The 23197-nt window shown below is 43.5% G+C and overlaps 1 protein-coding gene across 1 annotated transcript in view; it reads right to left on the bottom strand.

Annotated features, from left to right (window-relative positions):
- Positions 1 to 21291, bottom strand: part of LOC148398508 (G2/M phase-specific E3 ubiquitin-protein ligase-like) — a 97583-nt gene extending 76292 nt beyond the window's left edge. Inside the window, exon 1 of the mRNA XM_088376798.1 lies at positions 21249 to 21291. The gene's annotated coding sequence lies outside the window, so the exon portion shown is untranslated. The remainder of the gene's footprint in view (positions 1 to 21248) is intronic.
- Positions 21292 to 23197: the final 1906 nt, after the last annotated feature.

Raw genomic sequence — 23197 nt, 5'->3', positions numbered from 1 at the left:
ACCATCTTCGCTGGAGACTTCAATCATGCCAACCTGAAGTCTGTTTTCCCGAGGCTTCACCAGCATGTTCCTTTTCCGACACGTGGAGACAGCTTCCTGGACCTAGTCTACTCGGCGCAAAAGGGAGCTTTCAAAGCCACCCCCCTCCCCCATCTGGGGCTTTCTGACCATCTCACCGTTTTGCTTTTGCCCGCATACAGACAATTGGTAAAGGCATCCAGGCCGGTTCGGAGGCAGGTTCGAGTGTGGCCTGAGGGTGCCTCCGATGCATTTCGTGACTGCTTCGACACCACTGACTGGGACTTGTTTAAGCAGGCAGCCACCTACAACGATTGGACGGACATAGAGGAGTATACTGACCCTGTTACTACCTCTTACATCACGAAGTGCATCGATGATGTGACTTGCTCGAAATCCGTCGTCACTCGCGCGAACTGGAAGCCGTGGCTGACGGGGGCTGTCCTCAGACTGTTGAGGGCCAGGGACAAGGCTTTCAGAGCGGGGGATGAGGCTGGCTTGAGGACAGCGAGGGCCGACCTGTCCCGAGGCATCAAAGAAGCGAAGAAGGCGTTCTTGTGCAAGGTCTCCACCCACTTCAAGGACAGCAAGGACGCACGTAGCCTTTGGCGGGGCATTCAGACCATCACGGACTACAAGCCCGCGCCGAAGAGCTGTGAGGGCGACGTCCGTCTGCTGAATGATCTGAACCGCTTCTTTGCTCGCTTCGACGCCCAGAACAGCACTTGCCCGCTGAAGACCACCCCCCCCCCCACACGAGCAGCCCCTGCGCCTCTCTGCCGACGGTGTGAGGAGGGCGCTTGCCGCTATTGACACCCGTAAGGCGGCGGGCCCTGACAACATCCCGGGTCGAGCGCTGAAGGACTGCGCTGGGGAGCTGTCGGGTGTCTTCACGGACATCTTTAACGTTTCCCTGCAGCAGGCCATCGTCCCCTCGTGTTTCAAGGCTGCCACCATCGTTCCTGTGCTGAAGAAACCTGCACCGTCCGGCTTCAATGACTACCGCCCTGTGGCACTGACGCCCATCATCATGAAGTGCTTTGAGCGGCTGGTCATGGAGCACATCAAGTCCGTTCTCCCCCCCACCATTGACCCTTTCCAGTTTGCGTACCGTGCCAAGCGGTCCTCTGAGGATGCCATCTGCTCTGCCCTCCACTCGGCCCTCACCCACCTGGAGAGAAAGGACTCATGTGAGGTTGCTGTTTGTGGACTTCAGCTCTGCCTTCAACACCATTGTGCCGCAGCGACTCATCTGCAAACTCGACGAGCTGGGCCTCAGTACCTCCCTCTGCAACTGGCTACTGGACTTCCTCTGTCAGAGGCCTCAGGTGGTGCGTGTTGGCGACAAAATCTCCGCCAGCATCACGCTGAGCACGGGGGCCCCCCAGGGCTGCGTGCTCAGTCCATTGCTCTTCACCCTGCTGACGCATGACTGCACTGCGACCTACAGCGACAACCGCATAGTGAAGTTTGCTGACGACACGGCTCTGGTGGGTCTCATCACGAAGGGCGACGAGACTCGGTACAGGTCGGAAGTTGACCTTCTGACCACGTGGTGCAGGGACAACAACCTCCTGCTGAACGTCAATAAGACCAAGGAAATCATTGTTGACTTCCGGAAGGGTCACACAACACACCTGCCGCTGATCATCGACGGTGCTGTGGTGGAGAGGGTGAGCTGCACCAAGTTCCTGGGGGTGCACATCAGTGAGGACCTCTCCTGGTCCTGCGGAAGCTCAGGCGTGCATGTGCTCCTCAGGCAGTCCTGTTTACATTCTACCGTGGCACCATTGAGAGCGTCCTCACCAGTTGCATCGCTGTCTGGGGTGGTAACTGCACTGAACAGAACTTGAAGGCCCTGCAGCGCATAGTGAATACGGCTGGTAAGATTATTGGTGCTTCGCTCCCCTCCCTGAAGGACATTTACACCTCCCATCTCGCCCGCAAGGCGACCTCGATTGCCAGAGATGTGAGTCACCCGGCTCACTCTTTGTTTGACCTTCTGCCCTCTGGGAAGAGGTACAGGAGCCTGCGCTCCCACACCACCAGACTCGCCAACAGCTTCTTTCTCCAGGCTGTTAGGGCCCTGAACTCGCTACCCCCTTCTGCGTAGCGTGCGGCACTGTTGCGCTATTTTCGGGAATGTCTGCTGTACGCGCACTTGCTCCTTTTTTTTTTTCTGCTCCTCTTATTTATTTATTTATTGTTGTGTTATTTATTCATTATTTATTCAGCATGCTTTTGTTATACTTGTTTACTTGTTTGTCTGTTGTGAGCCATGTCTTGTCACCGTGGGATAGGGGGGAACGAAATTTCGGTTTCTTTGTGTGTCTTTGGCATGTGGAGAAATTGACAATAAAGCTGACTTTGACTTTGAACTGCACTCTGTGAACAGCTTGCTCTTTGAAAAATTTCTTTTTGTGTCTTACCCTTCTGATGGAGGGTGTCAATGATGGTCCTCTGGACAGCAGTCAGATCAGCAGTCTTCCCCATACTTGTGATTTAGTTTACTGAACCAAGCTGAGTGTTTTTCAAGGCTCAGGAAACACTTGCAGGTGTTTCGAGTTAATTAGATGATTCAAGTCATTAGTTGACTACTCTACTAGTATACTTTTTCATGATATTCTAATATTTTGAGATAGGATATTTTAGTTTTCTTAAGCTGTATGCCATAATCAGCAATATTACAATAATAAAAGGATTGCAATATTTCAGTTGATTTGGAATGAATCAAGAATGTATGACATTTTTATTTTTTTAATTGAATTACAGAAAATAAAGAACTTTATCAGAATATTCTACTTTTCTGAGACAGTTCTAATTGTTTTCATAAAAATCCACGATGCACAGAGGCCGCGATAGGTGAACCGCGAAGTAGTGAGATATTGCTGTATACTAATATTATCTAGTCAGAGGCATGTTAAGAGTCATTCCAGGAAAGTATGTCATCTCATTACCAGGTCATTAAAGGCTTTGATTGAATACACCGATCACGCATTTGTTCATGAGTGTTGTTGGCCCCCAATCAATCAGAGCATTGAAGACCAAAGATGCCAATGGTGTGCTTTGCAAGGCTGTGGGCCAAGAGGCTGGGGCTTCGCAATGTCCACATCTTACAATGATGCACCCACACTGGCGCAGAATTGACACTGATTCTAAAGTGGAGTGGAAAATATACACAAGCACTGCTCCATTGGTTGTCCACAAAAGAGTGCCGAAGGTACCTACTATCCAGAAATTGTGCATGCATAAATTTACCCATTTGTGGGTAGAGTACTAAAATGAAATATAGGTAGAAATGTGCAGAAACACATTCTAATCTTGCGTCAAATTAACTGCTGAGCTACAGAATCAATAAATGTGTTTTAAGCCCCACACCTTATCCCGTGGCATTAACATTAACCTTCCATTAACCATTACACAAGAATTTGATTACTCATCAGTCAATAATGTTAATTTAAGAATGCCTCTTTAGAGAAGGTGTATTCATTTTATGATAAAGCAACCATCTGGTAGAAAGGTTATTCAAAACTAAAAGCTCTTTCAAGATGAAATATTCCACGCTGGAATGAATTATGATGCTGAACCTGTTTCTGTGAAATAATCTGATGGCGAGGTCATTCCCTTTCAGGATGGTGATACCCGAGTGATGGCAATGCCCTGTGTCTTGCCTTAACCTTCCACTCTAATTTGGCTCAGTGGAATATAACAAATAGCGGACATAATTGTCCATTACGACCATGATGAGTTCTGGCAATGTTAGCAAGGATTCTCCCAGGTCAACACTTATGTCACTTAAAGGGAAAATGTACTAATGTACCATATTTGATCACAGTTAAATGATAATAGAGGTCAGGAATGAATCTTACAGGAAAGTAACTCAGAAAGAGGAACTTGGACATTTGTATCATGTCCAACATTAAAGTCTTACAAAGTCTACAAAGCAGAGGGGAGGGAACATTGTTAAACCCGGACAATTTTGTAAATGTAGCTAAATGGTGACTTAGGGTGACTATCTGAAGCAATTATATAATGGATAAACACCGGGTTTTGATAGCCACGTAGTGTAGTTTAAGCTGCTTGTACCAGTTTATAAGATGCAAAACAGAGCTAATGAACTGATCTTTTTCCAATGATTATAGAAATAATACAATCGTTTTAATATTAAGTGAACTTTCAATAACAAATGTTATTGTTGTCATTCATACATTTCTTATTTTATATATATATATATATATATATATATATATATATATATATATATATATATATATATATATATATATATATATTTTTTTTTTTTTTTTTTCTACATTTTGTGTTGTCAAAACATATAATCTTGAGGCATGGACATTCAAAACTGTTTTCCAGAACTTGGGGGGAAAAGCACATTTTCAATAACTAAATCACTTTAAAGTACTAAATAGTACCAGATACTAATAATACTAGATGGTGAGGTTTGATTTCATTCCATTAAAAAATATGATTCCTGTCCCCAGCATTGTCTAAATATCTTTAAACTCTTATGTTCTTGTCTGGTCAATAGATTTGAGTACAAACAGAAAACTTAAAAAAAAATAAAAGTCTACATGATTTTAGCACAATTTTCTAGCTTCCTGGAAAATGTTAACATGCAATTATTGTGTCAGATTGCAGGAAGAGAAGTGTTTGGCTCACCAAAGGCCATGACAAGTGCATTGTAGAAAAACTGATTCTTACATAGAGGGGAAGTGAATTGTCATTACCCATCTGTTTCTTGTGACACCTAACTGGGTTTCTCATGATTTGTTACAACAGTTTTGAATTGGCCTGCCACCTTTTCCGCATCTTGCGTCCAACTCTCCAAATTAGAAAGGAAAGAGTGAAAGCCTTCTCTTCATAGGTCAAGAGCTCAGCTTCTGATGGGTTACACATCAGTCATGCTGGCAGTGAAGTTGAGCAGAAAAACGCAACCATGATAAATGTTTGCACTCTCTCCATGTCAGCTTATTCAGACATCAAAAGTTAGACAGACAGAGAGGAGGGAAAACTAAAAGGGAACAAAACAACCAAAGTGCTATGTTTGGAGGGCTTGTCATTGTGAAAATCATCACAAGGTAGAAATCAATATAATATCTGTTGCCTCCATTAGCTTGATTAAACAGAGTGGTGGGGGAAGGGGGATGGGAGATTCTGCAGGCTAAACAAATTTACCCAATGAATTATAACAGGGAGCTTTTGGGCTGTTAAAAGGAGACAAATGAAAGAGACAGTGTTGTCAGTTTTCAAGACCCTTGGGTGGGTCCCACCATAGTAACTATTTTGCTCATATGGCAGTGAGAGAGACAATGAATAAACATTACACTGGGCAACCATTTTTTACTTTTTGAATGTTGTCTTGATTTTTACAAGTGATTTAGGGTAGCTTTGCGCTGCTGAATCAGGAAATAACATCCATTTGTCTCCATCAGGTTAGGTTTTTGTGCCAAATTGATTTGAAAAAATCAGATCTTGTGACAAAATCACAGTTTTTCACTACCAGAACAAATGCCTTCCAAGCTTCCAGTTCCACTTCGTTCATTGAATTTTCGAACTCTGGATCCCTGATGAGCTCACGGATCTGAGGACCATCAAAAAGTTTGGAACAAGTAAGTGAAACAGTCACCATCCTTGTCCAGAGCCTTGGTGAACTGTTTGATTAAGCGAAGTTTGATGTGCAGAGGTGGGAAGAGTATTCTGTCTCTGTCCACCAGAGGGTCGTTGATGACGTTCCTCTCCTTACAAGGCACCAATTCCTCCCGCACAGGCCAGTCCTTCTTCGTGTAATGCTGAGCACGGTCTCTACTATCCCACATGCACAAAAAACATGGGTACTTGGTGAAGCCAGACTGTTGTCCCAACAAAAAGTTCACCATCTTCAGGTCAACACAAATAAACCACTAAGTCTGATCATAGCCAATTTTCTCCAGTACGTACTTCACTGCTTCATACTTCTCCTTCAGCGTAGTCGAGTGGGCGATAGGTACAGAGGCAAACAGGTTGCCGTTGTGTAACAGAACACATTTTAGTGATCCCTTACAGCTGTCAATGAAGAGTCTCCAATCTTTGGGTTCGTACTGTGACACACCAAGTGTGAGCAGAAGCTAGGCAATATCTGCACAGTACACCAAGTCCTTCTCCTCAGAGAAAAAACGGAGATACTTTCGATGCCTATTGCGGTAGAAACTGATACGAGCACTGTTAGAGAGTAGGTTTTTTTTCTTTCAATCTGGATGCCAACAGTTCGGCAGAGTCCTTTGACAAGCTGAGGTCGCGAACTAGATCAACTCGTTTTGGGAAAATGGATGTCGAGCATCATCTTCAAAAAACACTTCTGCTTCTTCTTCATGTTCTTCAACACTGGAGACATCTTCGTCACTAATGTCAGGAAGTTCTCCGCAGATAGGCACTGGAATTTCATCACAATGAGCTACAGGACGACGTGCTGATTGAAGATCAGGATACTTGAGGCTTCCTCGGTTCTTTCTGTTGATACCGGTCACATCAACAGCACAGAAGTAGCAGTTAGTGACATGGTTTGTCGGCTCCCTCCAAACCACCAAATTTCAGACTCCTCTTGCCATTGGTCCATCCACGCAGAGTCTCAGTGCATGCCTTGCACACTATGTGTGGTGCCCAGGCTTTATCCTGGTCACCAAGTTTAATTCCGGAATATGCATGGTAAGCACACGTGGCCATATCTCAAAAACCTGACCTGATTGAGCAAAACCAATATGATTTTTGGATTCAGCGCATCAGATTCGTCCTAAATCAGCTGAAAAAACTCAGACAACAAATTTGTTGTTGACCTGTGTTATCATTGCCTATTTACAAAAAAAATAAAAAACAGCAACAAACAAAGTAGTATACTTCCAGGCAGCTTCTAGGATATTCTGGTCCACTATCTCGGGGGGAAGTAGTGCACCTTTAACACTGTGCGTAGTGGAGATGGGATGCTGCTGACCTTGACTTGAGACATAGTGAGCCACTCGGGAGAATATTTCCTCAATTATACTGTCGACTGCTGGAGTTTTAATGACACACTACCGTTTCTCTTGCGCTGCACACGTGACAATGGACTTCCGCCTCTGAAGAGTGACGTGCACGAAGGATAAGTCACAGCAAGGAAACAACTTTGCTTCTCTGTTCATTTTGAGCCGCAGTGAATTGCTTCTTCACCAGACCCAATCGCTGGTACAGCATTGGTTCTGGCTTGCCAGGCTATGTTGGCACTCCTCTCCAACAACACGTGGACATCGGGGACGGTACCTCTTGATTGACAGACTGGGGTGGTGTGTTTTAATCACAGAGGAATGACACTCCTTAAGCCTTTCTGGGAAGGTCTATGCAGGGGTGCTGGAGAGGTGGGTCTGTTGGGAGATCTGTGAGAGATCTATGTATCCCAGCTGGCCTGGTAACGCCTTGGAATCCCTCTGAAAGATTTATAAGGTGTAGGGGTGAGGCAAGTCTGGGCTTTCCTGTTGAAGCTGCAGCCCCTGAGACCTGACTCTGAATAAGCAACAGATATTGGTTGTAGTTGTTCACTTACAATTACATGATCATATTACAGCAAGCTGATCAAATGTAGCACTTTTTTTTTTTTCTCGAGGATGCTGGATTTTTGGTGATCCTTTCAAATCAAACTAGGACTTTACACTTTTTTTACCCATATATAGGCTCATCCAAGCTAGTACCAACTGCTGTCCCTCTACTTAAGCCAGTTCATGTCCAGGCCCATCTGAAGTTTGACATTTCATATGACATTCTCCCAATCCTCTTCTGGATCATCCAAATGCTCTCTACTTCAAACGGGCCTGGACATGTACTGGTTTAAGCAGGGGGACACATCTGGCACTCCAGGAATTGAGTCCCTGGCGGCGTAGTGTGTTACTGATGTTAGTCTTTGTTACTTTGGTCCCAGCTCTCTGCAGGTCATTCACTAGGCCCCTGTGTGTTTTTCTGGGATTTTTGTTCACCGTTCTTGTGATCATTTTGACCCCACGGGGGGAGATCTTGCATGGAGCCCCAGATTGAGGCCATTATTGACCAAATACTTATTTTCCACCATAATTTTCAAATAAATTCTTTAAAAATCAGACAATGGGATTTTTGGGATTTTTTAAAATTTTGTTTCTCATAGTTGAAGTGTACCTATGCTGAATGTTACAGCCATCTCTCATCTTGTAAGTGGGAGAACTTGCACAATTTGAGGCTGACTAAATACTTTTTTGCCCCACTGTGAATTTCCAACAGTGGATATTCTTGGAAGTCTCTTGAAAGTAATTTTCAGACTGGATCTGGTTCGAATTTTCCATGCTCTTTTTGTGGATGTGATGTCTCAAGCGAGTTCTCATGTTAGCTTGTTCTCATATTGACCAGAAGTAATTATTTTGCCGTAATGGAGTCTACCGCTTCTCAGCATGCCCCAGACACTCAGTTTCTCAGACAAAGGCTTAAAAGGGGAAAACCATGACAAGTGAGAAAAAAATTGAAACTTGCCAGTGCTTGAGGGTGGGCAAGAACTCTGACAAACATCTGTTTTGCATTTGAGCGGTGGAAAGAAATGAGATAAGTGACGCAGAAATTGCTTTCTACTCCATAGGTAAGAGATGATATTGTCATTTAGAAAGAAATGTTTTCAATTATCAAGTTATCAAAAGCTTGCTCACTTTTGAATCAAAATCGAGGGTGAAAGTGAAGTGGAACGTTTGGATAAGACGTTCTATTCCGTGGACTTCCATTCAGGCTAAGTGTCACAATTTTGATTATGTAATCCAGGTTAACACAGCCTTGTAAAATAAGAGCCTGTTAATAAAAACAGTCATAAAGAAAGTACCGTATTTTTCTGACTAAAAGTCGCTGTTAGATAAATTGTATATATATGTTATCATGCGTTCCCTAATGAGTACTTATTAATAAAATTATTGCACAGAACGCTTGCTGTTTCGCCTTGCAGACGTCCACCAGTCCACAACAAGTCAAACGATGCTGTCTGGAGCTTCCTGACCTTCTACACCTCTGGGAATCCAAGAAAGTTGTTGATAGCTCAATCTATTTTGTTGATGTCTGCACATGGCATTTTGTCTTTGCACTCTTTTCTCATGGTGTCTTGTCTGTGACTTCTTTTTTCACATAGCATTTTGTCCTTGCACTCTTTATGTTTCTCATGGCATCCTGTCTGCAACTTCTTGTTTCACATAGAATCTCGTTTCTTCTCTCATGAGACAAAGCCCACGCTTCCCCCCACTTATCAGGGGCTAGTCTCACATTGTGGGTAGGGCATTCCAAAATAAAAAGAGTGAGGAGTGTAAACAGACTTTTAGTGTAGTCGGATTGCTGTAAGTCTGAATGCACTCCTCGCGAGAAAAGACTCAATATTCTGCCTCACTGGTTTTGTCGGCTGATCCTTTTGCTGATTTTGAGCCTGACAGTCGCTTCGGTATATAGGTCGCATTAGCCATAAAATGCACAATAATGTGAAAAAAACATATAAATTGCTCCGGAGTACAGGTCGCATTTTGGGGGAATTTATTCGACCAAATCCAACACCAAGAACAGACATGAACGAGCAACAACAGGCTAAACGATAGGTAAGCTAACGTGACAAACACAAACGAAGAGCTGAGAACGGGCCTGAAGTAACAGTCAGAGTTATTCAAATAATTATTACATTAAAAACACGTTTATAAAACCATCTGTGTAACTCCAATTCATTAAATCCATCGATCGTCCTTCATGGAAACGATGCCACGTATGCGGCGCGCCGCTGACGTCTAAATATTCCACAGACCCATATAACGATATATAAAGTATATATCAAATAACTATCATATAAACAACAATATTATCAAACCATCTGTGTCACTCCAAATCATTAAATCCATCGATCAAATTCCTCGTCCTTTGTCAACAACGCCGTGTGTGCGCCCTGACTTCAGCCTCGTCGTTATTCCACAGATCTAGAATATAACTACTATATTATAGCGTTAACAAAGTACAAGGAAATATGTGGGTTTTGTAAACGTCTTTTTTTTTAACAAAACAATAGTTTAACGAGCCAACAAGTACTGAACTGTATCGATAAAAACATACAAGTTGCTATACGAAATAAAATATATAAAATAACCATAATATAAATAGTTCACCACCACACGGCCCCAAGCACCGGCGTCGATTACGGTCCATTATAAATATCTTCTAAACAGACCAACACAGATTAAAAGCATGTTTGTCAAGTGGACCTCACTCTTGTGAAGTTAAACTGCAGTTCCCCTACTTGACAAGGAGCGAACCTGGTAGGATCAATCCATTTTTTCCTCTGCTACAATGAATTGGATTCGGAAAGGATTGACTAACTATTCAGGAAAATCAGGAGAAGCCAACCGAAGGGATATAGAGACATTTTGATCTTGAAAGTCATTCAGTCTTTTGCTGAATTGTTTTGAGTTTTGTACATTTTGTCATTCTTATTTTTGTGAACCATACTATATGTGATGATGCTGTAATGGTGTTATTTAAATATTGATTGGTTTGAACAAAATCAGTGAAATGTTGGGAATTTAAAAGTGGATTTAATTTAACTCAAATTAATCTATTGTCAACTATTTTCTCTACTAAAATAAGCTGGCAGTTCAATTCAAACCTTGGTCTGTGCTCATTTATTGAGCTTATTCTATCACCACTACACATATAGCCGAACTTAGAACTGGTCCATTATCTAAATTACTGTAAGCACTGTCAAAAACAAAAAGGTGTTGCAGAAGTGGCGAGCCAGCCAGGAGTGGTGGTTAAATCAAATATCATTACCTGACCCAGACCTTAAAATAGACCAAGGTGAAAACAATGGAGGTCATTGATGAAGAATATATTAAAACCCCAAACTCAGTTGTAGTTAGTGGGATCACTGACACTGATGTTGATGAAGAATTAACTGACTTCCTGAGTAGGTATGGGCAGATTGCTAGAACAATTCAAATAGCTGAACCCCAGTCTTCCTACCACAAAAATGCCATTGTGGAATATGAGAGCGGCGCTGCCTTGACCGCACTTGAACCTTTACTGCCCCATACACTTGAATGCTCCAATGAAGTCTCCTACCAAATCAGAGCTCTGTCAACTGAGTACCTATCAACTGTTATGAACAGCGCCACCCACATCTTTTTCAGTGAACTGCAGAAAATTGCCAAAATAAACGGCAAATCCTTCGAAGATGTTTTGTATGAACACCTTTCCAAATGTGCTCAGTCAATTGTAAGCAACCCAGAAACACCCGAAGATATGAGTTCCGTCTCAGAGAAACAAAATGAGCCAACAACCACTGTTGAAAGACCACTAGAAGTCACTGACCAATCTCAAGATGAAACTATGAAACCAATTAATTCGAATACAAGCATCAGTTCTCCTGTGACAGTTAACCACAAAGTGATCCACCATCTCACATACCAGCACGCTTTTTAACTCATCCAGAGGTTCAAAAAGTTGTTGAGGAACAATTAGTGAAGCTCCTGTCTCACAGATAAATTCTTCTTTCCACCTCAGACAGTTTTCAGGTAAAATACCTTATCCCAGTCACGAGGTGGATTTTGATACATGGCGTCACAGTGTTGAGCTCATACTTCAAGATCCTGATTTATCTGATTTGCACTGTTCACGGAAGATCTTAGACAGTCTTGTATCACCTGCTGCAAATTTGGTGAAACCTCTTGGGCCTAATGCCTTACCATCTGCCTATCTTGAACTGCTGAACTAAGCTTTTGGCACAGTGGTAGACGGCGATGAGCTCTTTGCGAATTTTCTCAACACATTTCAAGACCCAGGTGAAAAGCCTTCACACGATCTCCATCCGTAGCAAACAGCGCTCTCCAAAGCCTTGAACAGAGGTGGAGTCGTAGCCAGTGAAGCTGACCGACACCTTCTGTGTCAATTCTGCCGCGGCTGTTTGAATAATGCCCTGTTAAGAGATCTTCAGCTTGAAAAATTTAAAGACAAACCACCTATATTCACTAATCATTGCTCTTATTTATTCATTGTATGTGCCTTCTTGTTTTTACTTTTTGTATTGTTTACTTGAATGTTTTGTTTGTCCGTGGACCAATATATTATATATATATATATATATATATATATATACATATATATATATATGTATGTATATATATATATATATATATATATATATATATATATATATATATATATATATATATATACACATATATATATATATATATATATACATATATATATATATATATACATATATATATACATATATATGTAAAAATTGCGTTTCCTACTATTCCACGGTGACAAGACATATTACATATTATATATATATATATATATATATATATATATATATATATATATATATATATATATATATATAGTACATCCAGGACTCTCTTGTTGCCGGTACCATTCGGCCATGCTCCTCGCCCGCGAGAGCCGGTTTCTTATTCGTGGGGAAGAAGGATGGTACGCTCCGCCCGTGCATTGACTACCGGGGAATAAACGAAATCACCGCCAAGAACCGCTACCCCTTGCCTCTCCTTGCTTCCGCCTTCGAGAGTCTCCAGGGAGCCACCATCTTCACAAAGCTGGATCTCCGCCTACCACCTGGTGGGCATTCAGGATGGGGACGAGTGGAAGACAGCTTTCAACACTCCGAGCGGGCACTATGAATACTTGGTTGTACCGTTTTGACTCACCAACGCCCCTGCAGTTTCCCAGGCCCTGGTCAATGACATACTCGGAGACATGTTGAACAAATACGTGTTTGTTTATTTAGATGACATCCTCATTTTCTCTCGCTCCCTGAACACATCAGACACGTCTGGGCGGTGCTGTGCCATCTCCTTGAAAACTCCCTGTATGTGAAAGCAGAAAAATGTGAATTCCACTCTCCGTCAGTCAAGTTCCTCTGGTACGTGGTACAGGAAGGGTCCATAGAAATCGATCCCGAAAATGTGAGGGCAGTCACGTCATGGCCTGTCCCTGAGACGCGCAAGCGGCTGCAGCAATTTTTGGGCTTTGTTATCGCCACTTCATTCGCGGTTACAGTACTCACCACCCTTACCAGCCCCGCCTCCCCGTACAGGTACCGTCTCGCCTGTCATCCTGGGGCTATCAGCACGAGATACGTGGTGGCCAAACACTTTTTGGTGGCCTATCTGGAAGGAGGACACCCGCAATTACATCCGGGCCTGTAACTGCTATAAATCATCAAACCATCCTCCAGCTGGGCTGCTCCAACCCTTGCTGGTTTCCCGGCGTCCCTGGTCTCATTTGTCCGTCGACTTTGTCACAGATCCGAAGGGAACACAGTAGTCCTCACTGTCCTGGACCAGTTTAGCAAAATGGCACATTGTACTCCCCTGCCTAAGCTCCCCTCTGCGGTTGATTCTTCAGTGGGAGGTGTTTTGACACCCCGGCCTCCCATAGGACATCGTGTCGGACCGTGGTCCAAAATTTGCTTCCGCCTTCTGGGCAGAGTCCTGTCGGCTCCTCGGCGCCACGGCCACCCTTTCCTCTGGCTTTCACCCGCAGTTTAACGGGCAAGCAGAGCGCCTATACCAGGACCTGGGCAAGTCTCTCCAGTGCATGCTGCCGGAGATCAGCGCGGGTGGACCCAACAGCTTCCCTGGGTGGAGTGCAGCGTGCCCGTCGGCCCTAGCCTCTCTCTCCTCCGCACATTCTCCGGCTACGCTCGCCAGGCGAACAAGCGCCGAACGCCAGCCCCGGTGTACCGAGTGGGGCAGTGAGTATGGCTCTCGACACGGGATCTGTAACTGCGATCAGAATCCCGCAGACTGGTACCCCGCTCGGTAGGATCTTTTCCGATACACAAGGTAATTAGCCCATCCGCCGTCCGTCTGCATCTCCCGCGCTCCATGAAGGTCCATCCTACGTTCCACTGGTCACGTGTGTGTCCAGTAGAGCGCATTGGTCCCAGCGCCCGCTCTGCTACCTCCCTGGCTCATCGAGGGAGAGCCAGCATACACTGTCCGTTCCCTGCTCCACTCACGATGGATTCTCGACTTGACACTCATCGCGGAGTTTCACCGCCAACATCCGGACCAGCCTGCTCCTCGGCAAGGGCGTCCAAGAGGATCCGGGAGGACAACGACGGCCGGTCATGTACGGCACCTCCCACCGGCATCGGGATCATCCGCTCTTGCGCCTTTCGCACCAGCTTCCGACACTGAGGAGTCAGACGCCTCGGCAGAGTCAGACGCCTTGACGGAGTACTGATAACCCCCACCCGCCTGTCCGGGGTTGGGGGGCCGGTTCATGGGGACGTCAGGAGCCATCCCTAGAGGGGGGGGGGGGGGGGGGGGGTTCTGTCACATGCCTGCGTCACCTGCCACTCAGCCACGCCCCCCCAATCAGCAGCCCTTCGCATATCTAACCCAAGATAAAAATCACCCTTCTGCACTGCAATTGTACTGGTCTAATTAGTCAAAATGACATTTATCATTATTTGTTTACTTAATTGCTTTATTTAATAGCAGGCCTTTATTATTTTGGTTCATTTTCAACAGCTTTTTGTTGTGGACACCTCGGGGCAGTATTGCGGGGAAAAGGAGGAATTGTGAAAAATTTCACTCTTTTTAGTCAGTGGATCCTTTCTGTCTCTCCTTATCCTACACACTCTCTGTTTCCACGTCACCATTCCAAATGAGACGCCACTGAATGAGCCGCCACTGAATGAGACCGCCCACCCACCTACCACAAATAAGTATGCTACGTCATTTTTCTAGAGCCAATAAGGCTGTGCACAAGTTTATGGATGTAGGCACACTACAATTAAACTGAAATACACCTTTTGCACAACATGTACAGAAGTACATGTACATTTTTAATTTTTTTCCCGGCACAGACCATGAAAATCCGGGACAATCAGGGACAGGTGGCAACACTAGTCGCTAGTCACATTTAATGGATGTAGCTTTCATTCACCTATTTGGCACATTATTCCGCTAACTTGGAGACTATAGTTATTGTAGCGTCTTTGGAGTAGTTATGTTCAGTTTGTTACGTAATGCGTACGATATTATTTGTGTGTCGCAGAACCACATACACGCGCACACACACACACACACACACGCTTCTATCCACAGATCACACTCGTCCTGCAACCGCTCCACTGGCTCTCCATCACACTCTGCATACACTAGAAAATCATACTCCTCACATACGAAGCTATCAACAACCCCTACATTCTTGTCTAACCTCATCCACATCTCCACATCTGCCCGCTCCTCCTCCTCCTTGCACCTCACTGTCCCTCCTTCCCTCCTCATCACTATATGAAGCAGGGCATTCAGTCGCTCTGCTCCCCAGCTGTGGAACTCCCTCCCCCCTGACCTTCACAACACACAATCACTCCCACACTTAAAATCTAAACTCACAACTTATCTGTTTAGAAAGACTTTCTCAGGCTGACCTCTCGCATTCTCTCTCACCACTTTCTCTGACCACTCTCTCTTTCTATCCACTATCCCTCCTTCCACTCTGACCTCACTGAACTGCAGTCTTGTTTGTTTTTGAATGTGTTTTTATGTTTTTATTTGTGTTTAATGTCCCTCATGTACGGCAACCATGAGAATGTTGAAAGGGGCCTAACAAATAATATTATTTATTATTATTTATATTTTATTACTGTATTAAAATATAATATCTTGTGCAATTCCAGATGCAAAGTCACTCTACCTGCCTGTTGCTGCTACTACTACTTGGAAAATACAACCTTGTACGACCCTAGATGCAAAGCAACTCACCTGTCCAACAATTCCAATCCTGCACCATTGGGCTAAGTTACATTCTATACTGTCCTCCTTATATATGCTGATTTATTTGTCATCCCAGTCTATGTTCCACACCCCACAACATGCTACAACACCAATGGAACGGTGCTCCCAATGTCATTGTATACCGTATTTTCCGGACTTGCACCAGCCATAAAATGCATAATAAAGAAAAAAAAAATGTCGCACCGGAGTACAAGTCGCATTTTGGGGAGAACTTTATATGACAAAATCCAATACCAAGAACAGACATGAACACGCAACAACAGGCTAAACTATACGGTATGCTAACGTTACATAAACACAAACGAGGAGCTGAGAACGTGCCTGACGTAACATTAACAGTTATTCAAATAACTATAACATAAAAACACGTTTATCAAACCATCCGTGTCACTCCAAATCATTAACTCCATTGAAATCTTTGTCCTTTGTGTAAACTGTTGAAGTAATTGTATATGTTATCCCATATCCCGTGGCACTGACGCCCATCATCATGAAGTGCTTTGAGCGGCTTGTCATGGAGCACATCAAATCCGTTCTCCCCCCCACCATTGACCCTTTCCAGTTTGCGTACCGTGCCAAGCGGTCCTCTGAGGATGCCATCTGCTCTGCCCTCCACTCGGCCCTCACCCACCTGGAGAGTAAGGACTCATATGTGAGGTTGCTGTTTGTGGACTTCAGCTCTGCCTTCAACACCATTGTGCCGCAGCGACTCATCTGCAAACTCGACGAGCTGGGCCTCAGTACCTCCCTCTGCAACTGGCTACTGGACTTCCTCTGTCAGAGGCCTCAGGTGGTGCGTGTTGGCGACAAAATCTCCGCCAGCATCACGCTGAGCACGGGGGCCCCCCAGGGCTGCGTGCTCAGTCCATTGCTCTTCACCCTGCTAACGCATGACTGCACTGCGACCTACAGCGACAACCGCATAGTGAAGTTTGCTGACGACACGACTCTGGTGGGTCTCGTCACGAAGGGCGACGAGACTCGGTACAGGTCGGAAGTTGACCTTCTGACCACTTGGTGCAGGGACAACAACCTCCTGCTGAACGTCAACAAGACCAAGGAAATCGTTGTTGACCTCCGGAAGGGTCATACAAAACACCTGCCGCTGATCATCGACGGTGCTGTGGTGGAGAGGGTGAGCTGCACCAAGTTCCTGGGGGTGCACATCAGTGAGGACCTCTCCTGGTCCGCAAACACCTCGTCAATGGCAAAGAAAGCTCAGCGCCGCCTGTACTTCCTGCGGAAGCTCAGGCGTGCATGTGCTCCTCAGGCAGTCCTGTCTACATTCTACTGTGGCACCATTGAGAGCGTCCTCACCAGTTGCATCGCTGTCTGGGGTGGTAACTGCACTGAACAGAACTTGAAGGCCCTGCAGCGCATAGTGAATACGGCTGGTAAGATTATTGGTGCTTCGCTCCCCTCCCTGAAGGACATTTACACCTCCCATCTCGCCCGCAAGGCAACCTTGATTGCGAGAGATGTGAGTCACCCGGCTCACTCTTTGTTTGACCTTCTGCCCTCTGGGAAGAGGTACAGGAGCCTGCGCTCCCGCACCACCAGACTGGCCAACAGCTTCTTTCTCCAGGCTGTTAGGACCCTGAACTCGCTACCCCCTTCTGCGTAGCGTGCGGCACTGTTGCGCTACTTTCTGGAATGTCTGCTGTACGCGCACTTGCTCCTTTTTTTGCTCCTCTTATTTATTTATCTGTTGTGTTATTTATTCATTATTTAATCAGCACGCTGTTGTTATACTTGTTTACTTGTTTGTCTGTTGTGGGCCATGTCTTGTCACCGTGGGATAGGGGGGAACGAAATTTCGGTTTCTTTGTGTGTCTTTGGGATGTGGAGAAATTGACAATAAAGCTGACTTTGACTTTTTGACTTTGACTTTGATATTTACTCAACATTATTGTGTGTTTCTCTAGATAGCTTAGCAAGAACAGAAACTTAGTAAAAGAAAATCTAGTTGCATTTTTCCACAGGAAAGCGGCACTCAGCAGCTTCGAGATATCTCATTAACCACGGCCGAAGAGGTGTCTGACAGCTGAGGAGGCGTCAGCCAGCTGAAGAGGAACAACGTGGCAACGTGCCTCCTATCTGTTTGAACAACAATCCATTCATTGGAATGTTAGCTGAACAACGTGGCGACGCAACTCCTATCAGTTATTCCTATGTTAGCTGAACAGCGTTGCTACAGTTGCAAAATTCCCTTCCTTTGGTGTAGCAGCACCTATGTAACCAGGGCATCCTAAACAGAATAAAAGGAGGAGGCAAAAACAGAGAGCTCCAGAACTGATGGAGACTGGAACCGAGCGCTCTCTGTCTTTTTCCTCGCGAGTACAGCAATTACTGGTTGTCTTCGCTTCTCTGTTGTCAGTGTTTATGGTGCTTAGACCTGACATAGACAACACCGCTTCTGCATGTGGTGCTGATGCTGCTACTCTAAATAAATTATATATCAAATAACTATAACATAAATAAGTTTATTGAACCATCCGTGTTACTCCAAATCATTAAATCCAGCAAAATCTTCATCCTCTGTGTCAATCTCTGTCCTCTGTGTTATAAACAACACCTGATCCTGCAAGTCAGAGAATGGATTTAGACACATTGTCAGTTGTGGTTCAAATTATTCCACAGGCCTAGTGCGACCTCATGCCGTTTTAAGTGGAAATAACATGTGAAGTGTTCAACTATTCTAGTAAGTGATATATTAATGATCAAGTAATAATGTGTTAATAATTTCACATATACTGATTACAAGTCGCACCCTCGGCCAAACTAAGAAAAAAAAACTGCGACTTACGTATATTTCGGAAAACACGGTACCTGTTGTACAATGAAGGCAATAAAGACAATAAAGGCATTTTATGAAGTGTTTCATCAACCACCGACGAATCCTCACGTCAGACATATCTTGACTCTTTTTTCTCTTTCTTGTCCCTAAATACTCACTTACCCCTTTGTCACTTAGTACTTTCTATTGTTTTGAATTAGAAACAAACAATAACAACAATTACACCAAACAAAACATATAAAGTCTACTTTTGGTCCGAAACAAACAAGCAGACCAAAGGACTGTCTTGTACAACCTAAAACACTGCTGACTCTCATGCTAACTCAATTGCCAAGGAATAAAAATGTGTTTTAAGATGAGTTTCAAATATAGACAACATATTTAACAGGTCATTCCAAAAGGGAGACCGCTAACAAAAAAGCTTGATCCCCCACTGAGGCTCCAAGTCAAGTCAATTTGATCTATTTAGCCTTTAATCACAAACACGTCTCAAAGGCCTTCACATGGCCACAGGTGACAACTATTCTTGACACCCCCTGATCTTAACTACCAGTTGGGCAAGGGAAAAAAAAGAATTGGGGAAAAATAAACACTGAGAAGGGACCACTGGATGACCAGGTTGCAATGGATGCAGAGTGGGGAACATTGAACACACAATATGAAAAGAATCCAAAGAAAAAAGTAATGTAGATGTCCATAGTCAAATGAAGTGCTGCAGGAAGATGCCCTCAGTCAGCATGCCTGCGAGGAGGTGGTCCACCTCAGATCTCGACCGGGTTGGTTGATGTGGAATCCAGCCAGCCAAGTTCAGTTCGGATTTCATCTCGCCCCCAAAGAGCACAAACTGCATCCAAAATGGCCTGGGTAGGGCAGCATTGATCCGGGGTAGAGTGGTCGCCTTCCAACCCAAAGGTTAGGGGTTCGATCCCCAGCCCTTGTGACATGTCAAAGTGTCCTTGAGCAAGACACCGAAACACCAGTTGCTCCTGATGGCATGTCATCAGTATGTGAAAGGAGAAGCAGTGTGAAGCGCTTTGAGGACCAAAGGTAGAAAAGTGCTATACAAGTAGAGCCCGTTTATCATTTACCATGATGACCACTTGGTACTGGTACCTCCAGTGGCGTCTAGTCCACTGATCTGAGGCCTAGGGCATTTTTATAAAGGCAGAGGACCTCAGCGATCTGGCAGTTCCACTCAGGACTGGAATAGCATGGTACAGCCAAGAGATCACAAATCACACTGTCCAAGAATTTTAACTTGGACAGCAATAGATTATGAGCAAAAATAAGGTCTTAAGTTTGCACCGTAATTTCTGGACAATAAGACTCACCTGATTATAAGCCTCACCAGTATAAATAAGAGGCATTTTTCATACATAAGCCGCAACGTACTAAAAGCCGCATGTGCCCGCGAGTTATTTACAAAGAAAGACGGTACACAGAAAGAGTTTTCAAAGTTTTAATAACATACCTTAACTTTTCTTCCAAACAATGCCTGTGACACGGCAGTAACACAGCAGCAACACAGAAGTAACACAGCACTAATAGGACTGGATAAAAAAAAAAACATACCGGTAAAAATCACTGAAGTAGTAACACAGCAGCAACACCTCTTTTTCAAGACTCAAATTTGAAGAGTTTTTGACTCAAGTTTGAAAAAATACTTTTTGAACACCAAATTAAATTTTCATACAGAAAATAATTACAGTACATCTGAAACAAAAGATTATAACAATATATTTGATATAATATAATATATTTATATGTTATTTTGCCTCGTTCAAATCATGCAAAAACTGTCTATCAAATCCGAATATATGAACATTTATATATGTAAACTAAAGTGCAATCACATTTGTAAATTAATGGCTTCTGGTTTTTGAAAGGTAAATAAATCAATCCACTGTGATAAAACAACAAAATTGCAATAACTGCATTAACCATCAAAGTTAAGTCTAACTGTAACTGTAGTCTTGAAACAAATCTGAATAAGGAAAAACATTGCAATAAAATAATGCAAACTGCTACCGCTATTGTTGGCTCGGATGGTTATGCTCTTTTCGCCCCTGCATGGATGTTGGTCAGAACACAGGAGGGAAGACGTGGTTCAGTTTTGATTGCTTTACTGAATTATTGGCAAAAAAGTAACAGGCACTGTGGCTCATAGGGGCATACAGGCAAACTGGCAAAAGGGTATTGTGTGAGGCGTGTGAAGGGTGTGTGTGGTTTGTGGGGTGTGTGTGGTTCTGCAACAGACAGAATTACAGCACGTGAATCAACGCTCAACTTCTGATGTCACACAACACTCGTAGACGACAAACATTACATAACTAACTGCGTGTAACGGTTCCGCTATACTAAATAACCATAAATGAAATACTCTCAGCAACACACCAAACATAAGTAATCGAGACAACAAAATACATTTGCTGGCGACCGTTAGTCGCCGTGCCGCTGCGTAACGGCTACTCGCACGATACGAGGCAAATTTAAAGGAGCGCGCTAGAGCTGTCAATCAAATGGCGCGCACACGAAGCAAACCGCGATCGGACAAACGGCACAACAGTGGACAGTAGTAACAATGAAATGAATATACTCACTTTGTGTCAAGGACGCACACGATCACAGCAACATACTCAGTCGATACCTGCAACCTTTAACTTGGGCTGCGCACAAGCTCCAACAATCGCAATATGCTGAGGTAACTCACGCGAGATCAAGGCGCGGTGACGTAACTTCGCTTTAACGATATCTGGCGCCATCTAGTGTTGTGAATGGTTATAATGTCTAGACCACAAATGTAAGACGACCCCCACTTTTTCAGTCTTATTTCAATACAAAAAACATCGTCTTATTTTCGCGCCGGTAGGGTATAAACGTAGTATTTTTTTCAAACCGTTACAATTACCTGGACATGTCCTATATTTCGGAATGTGACAAGCATTGATTGAAAAATAAATAATAAGATCTTAGAATTTAGGAGGACAGGCTTGTTGGAAATACATATTGTAAAGCAAAGGACCATGACCAAAGTGCTTTTTGTGAGGAGACAATTTCCATGGGCGATAACTACACTTGAATTTAAAATAATTTGTGAGTCTGTACTATTGCAATTCGCGGTGCATCAGCCGCCTTTGTTCTTGTCTACTTTCTTCCTTTTTTTTCTGTCTAAAATGTTGCCAAGTAGAGTTTTAACCAGGCGTAGACAAACCACTGCTTTTACCCATACTTTAGTAGTCAACACCACTATGAAGAGGGTTTGGAGCACAGAAAAGAACATGAATATACCAGGTGCCACTACACTTGAAAATCTCATTATGTTTTCAGGGACACAATGAAGGACAATGTGAAGACGATGTAAAAAAAAAAAAAAAAAAATCACATTCTCCACTTCTTTTCACCTGGAGGGGGCAATTTTTAACCATTGCCAAAAAACCTTTGATATATCACATGATTGCACATTTCTGATCAGTTTGTAATATTCATTTGTTTTTATTAATTTACTTGTTCATGTATTTATTTATATATATTTGTTTGAACTTATGTATGTAAATACATAATTGGAAATGGTTTAATTTGTAGATATGAAATGTTTAGAGTAATTATTTATGCACTGCTTTTGTTATAATGCAGCCTCTGTGCATGTCCAGCACACATGGACAGTTTTGTCTGAACTACAGTGCTTCTGATAGCACCTCTAATCCATTCAGAAAAATGCAAACAATATATTTTAGTGTAAAAGACAAATATAGTTGTAAAATATTTCCCCCACATAAATGTGGCATATCTTGTTTGTCAGACAATGCTCATTTGAAACACAACGGCACATACTCTTAATCAGACTACAGCTGCCCTCTTTCAGAATTATATTCAGAGGCCACTTTCTGTTGTTTCTGCTCAGGTTTTTCCCTACAGAGGTAATAAGAGGCTAGGTCCCATTGTGTCTCTAGGGAAAAACGTGTTCCTGCTTGATATAAAGAGGCAAAGCACTTTCCACTTGAGGACATGTTAGAGGTGCTCTGTTCGCTTTGTCCCAGGCAGTTGGTTATATAAATGTAGGGTGAATTGGGAGGGGTAGCATCATGCTGGTGGTGTGATCATCCAAAATGTGAAGCCGTCTGCTTTTTTCCAATGAGTTATGTGCTACCACCAAAATATTATTTCTCTCTCTCGATCATCTACAAGCCACATACAGTATTTCAAATTCTAGTAAATACTAATTCAACTTTTCAAATTAAAAAAATATATATTTGGGTGAGGATCCAAGATCACAATTTTGACATTCATCTGGCCGCACAGACTAAAATTGATATATATTTTTGTCATATATATCCTGAATGGTTTATTAAATTATTAATGTAGTTTATTGCTCAGTCTGTGTGTCACAAATGATTTCACATCATCCCTCAGATGCATCCGTCCGTTCGACCGGCCGAAATATTCTTCTGTTTATGCGGGATTGGGTCATGGAGGCAGCGGCTTTTGCAGGGAAGCCTATACTATGTCTTGTGTTCCGGGTGAATGCCAAGGCCTTCCCAGGCCAGCTGGG

This window comes from Syngnathus floridae, chromosome 5 (genome assembly GCF_059516105.1).
Source record: "Syngnathus floridae isolate MCC-2025c chromosome 5, RoL_Sflo_1.0, whole genome shotgun sequence".
NCBI classification, from domain to species: Eukaryota; Metazoa; Chordata; class Actinopteri; order Syngnathiformes; family Syngnathidae; genus Syngnathus; species Syngnathus floridae.
The sequence above is the reverse complement of the archived record's forward strand: the minus strand, read 5'-3'. Positions and strand labels throughout refer to the sequence as shown.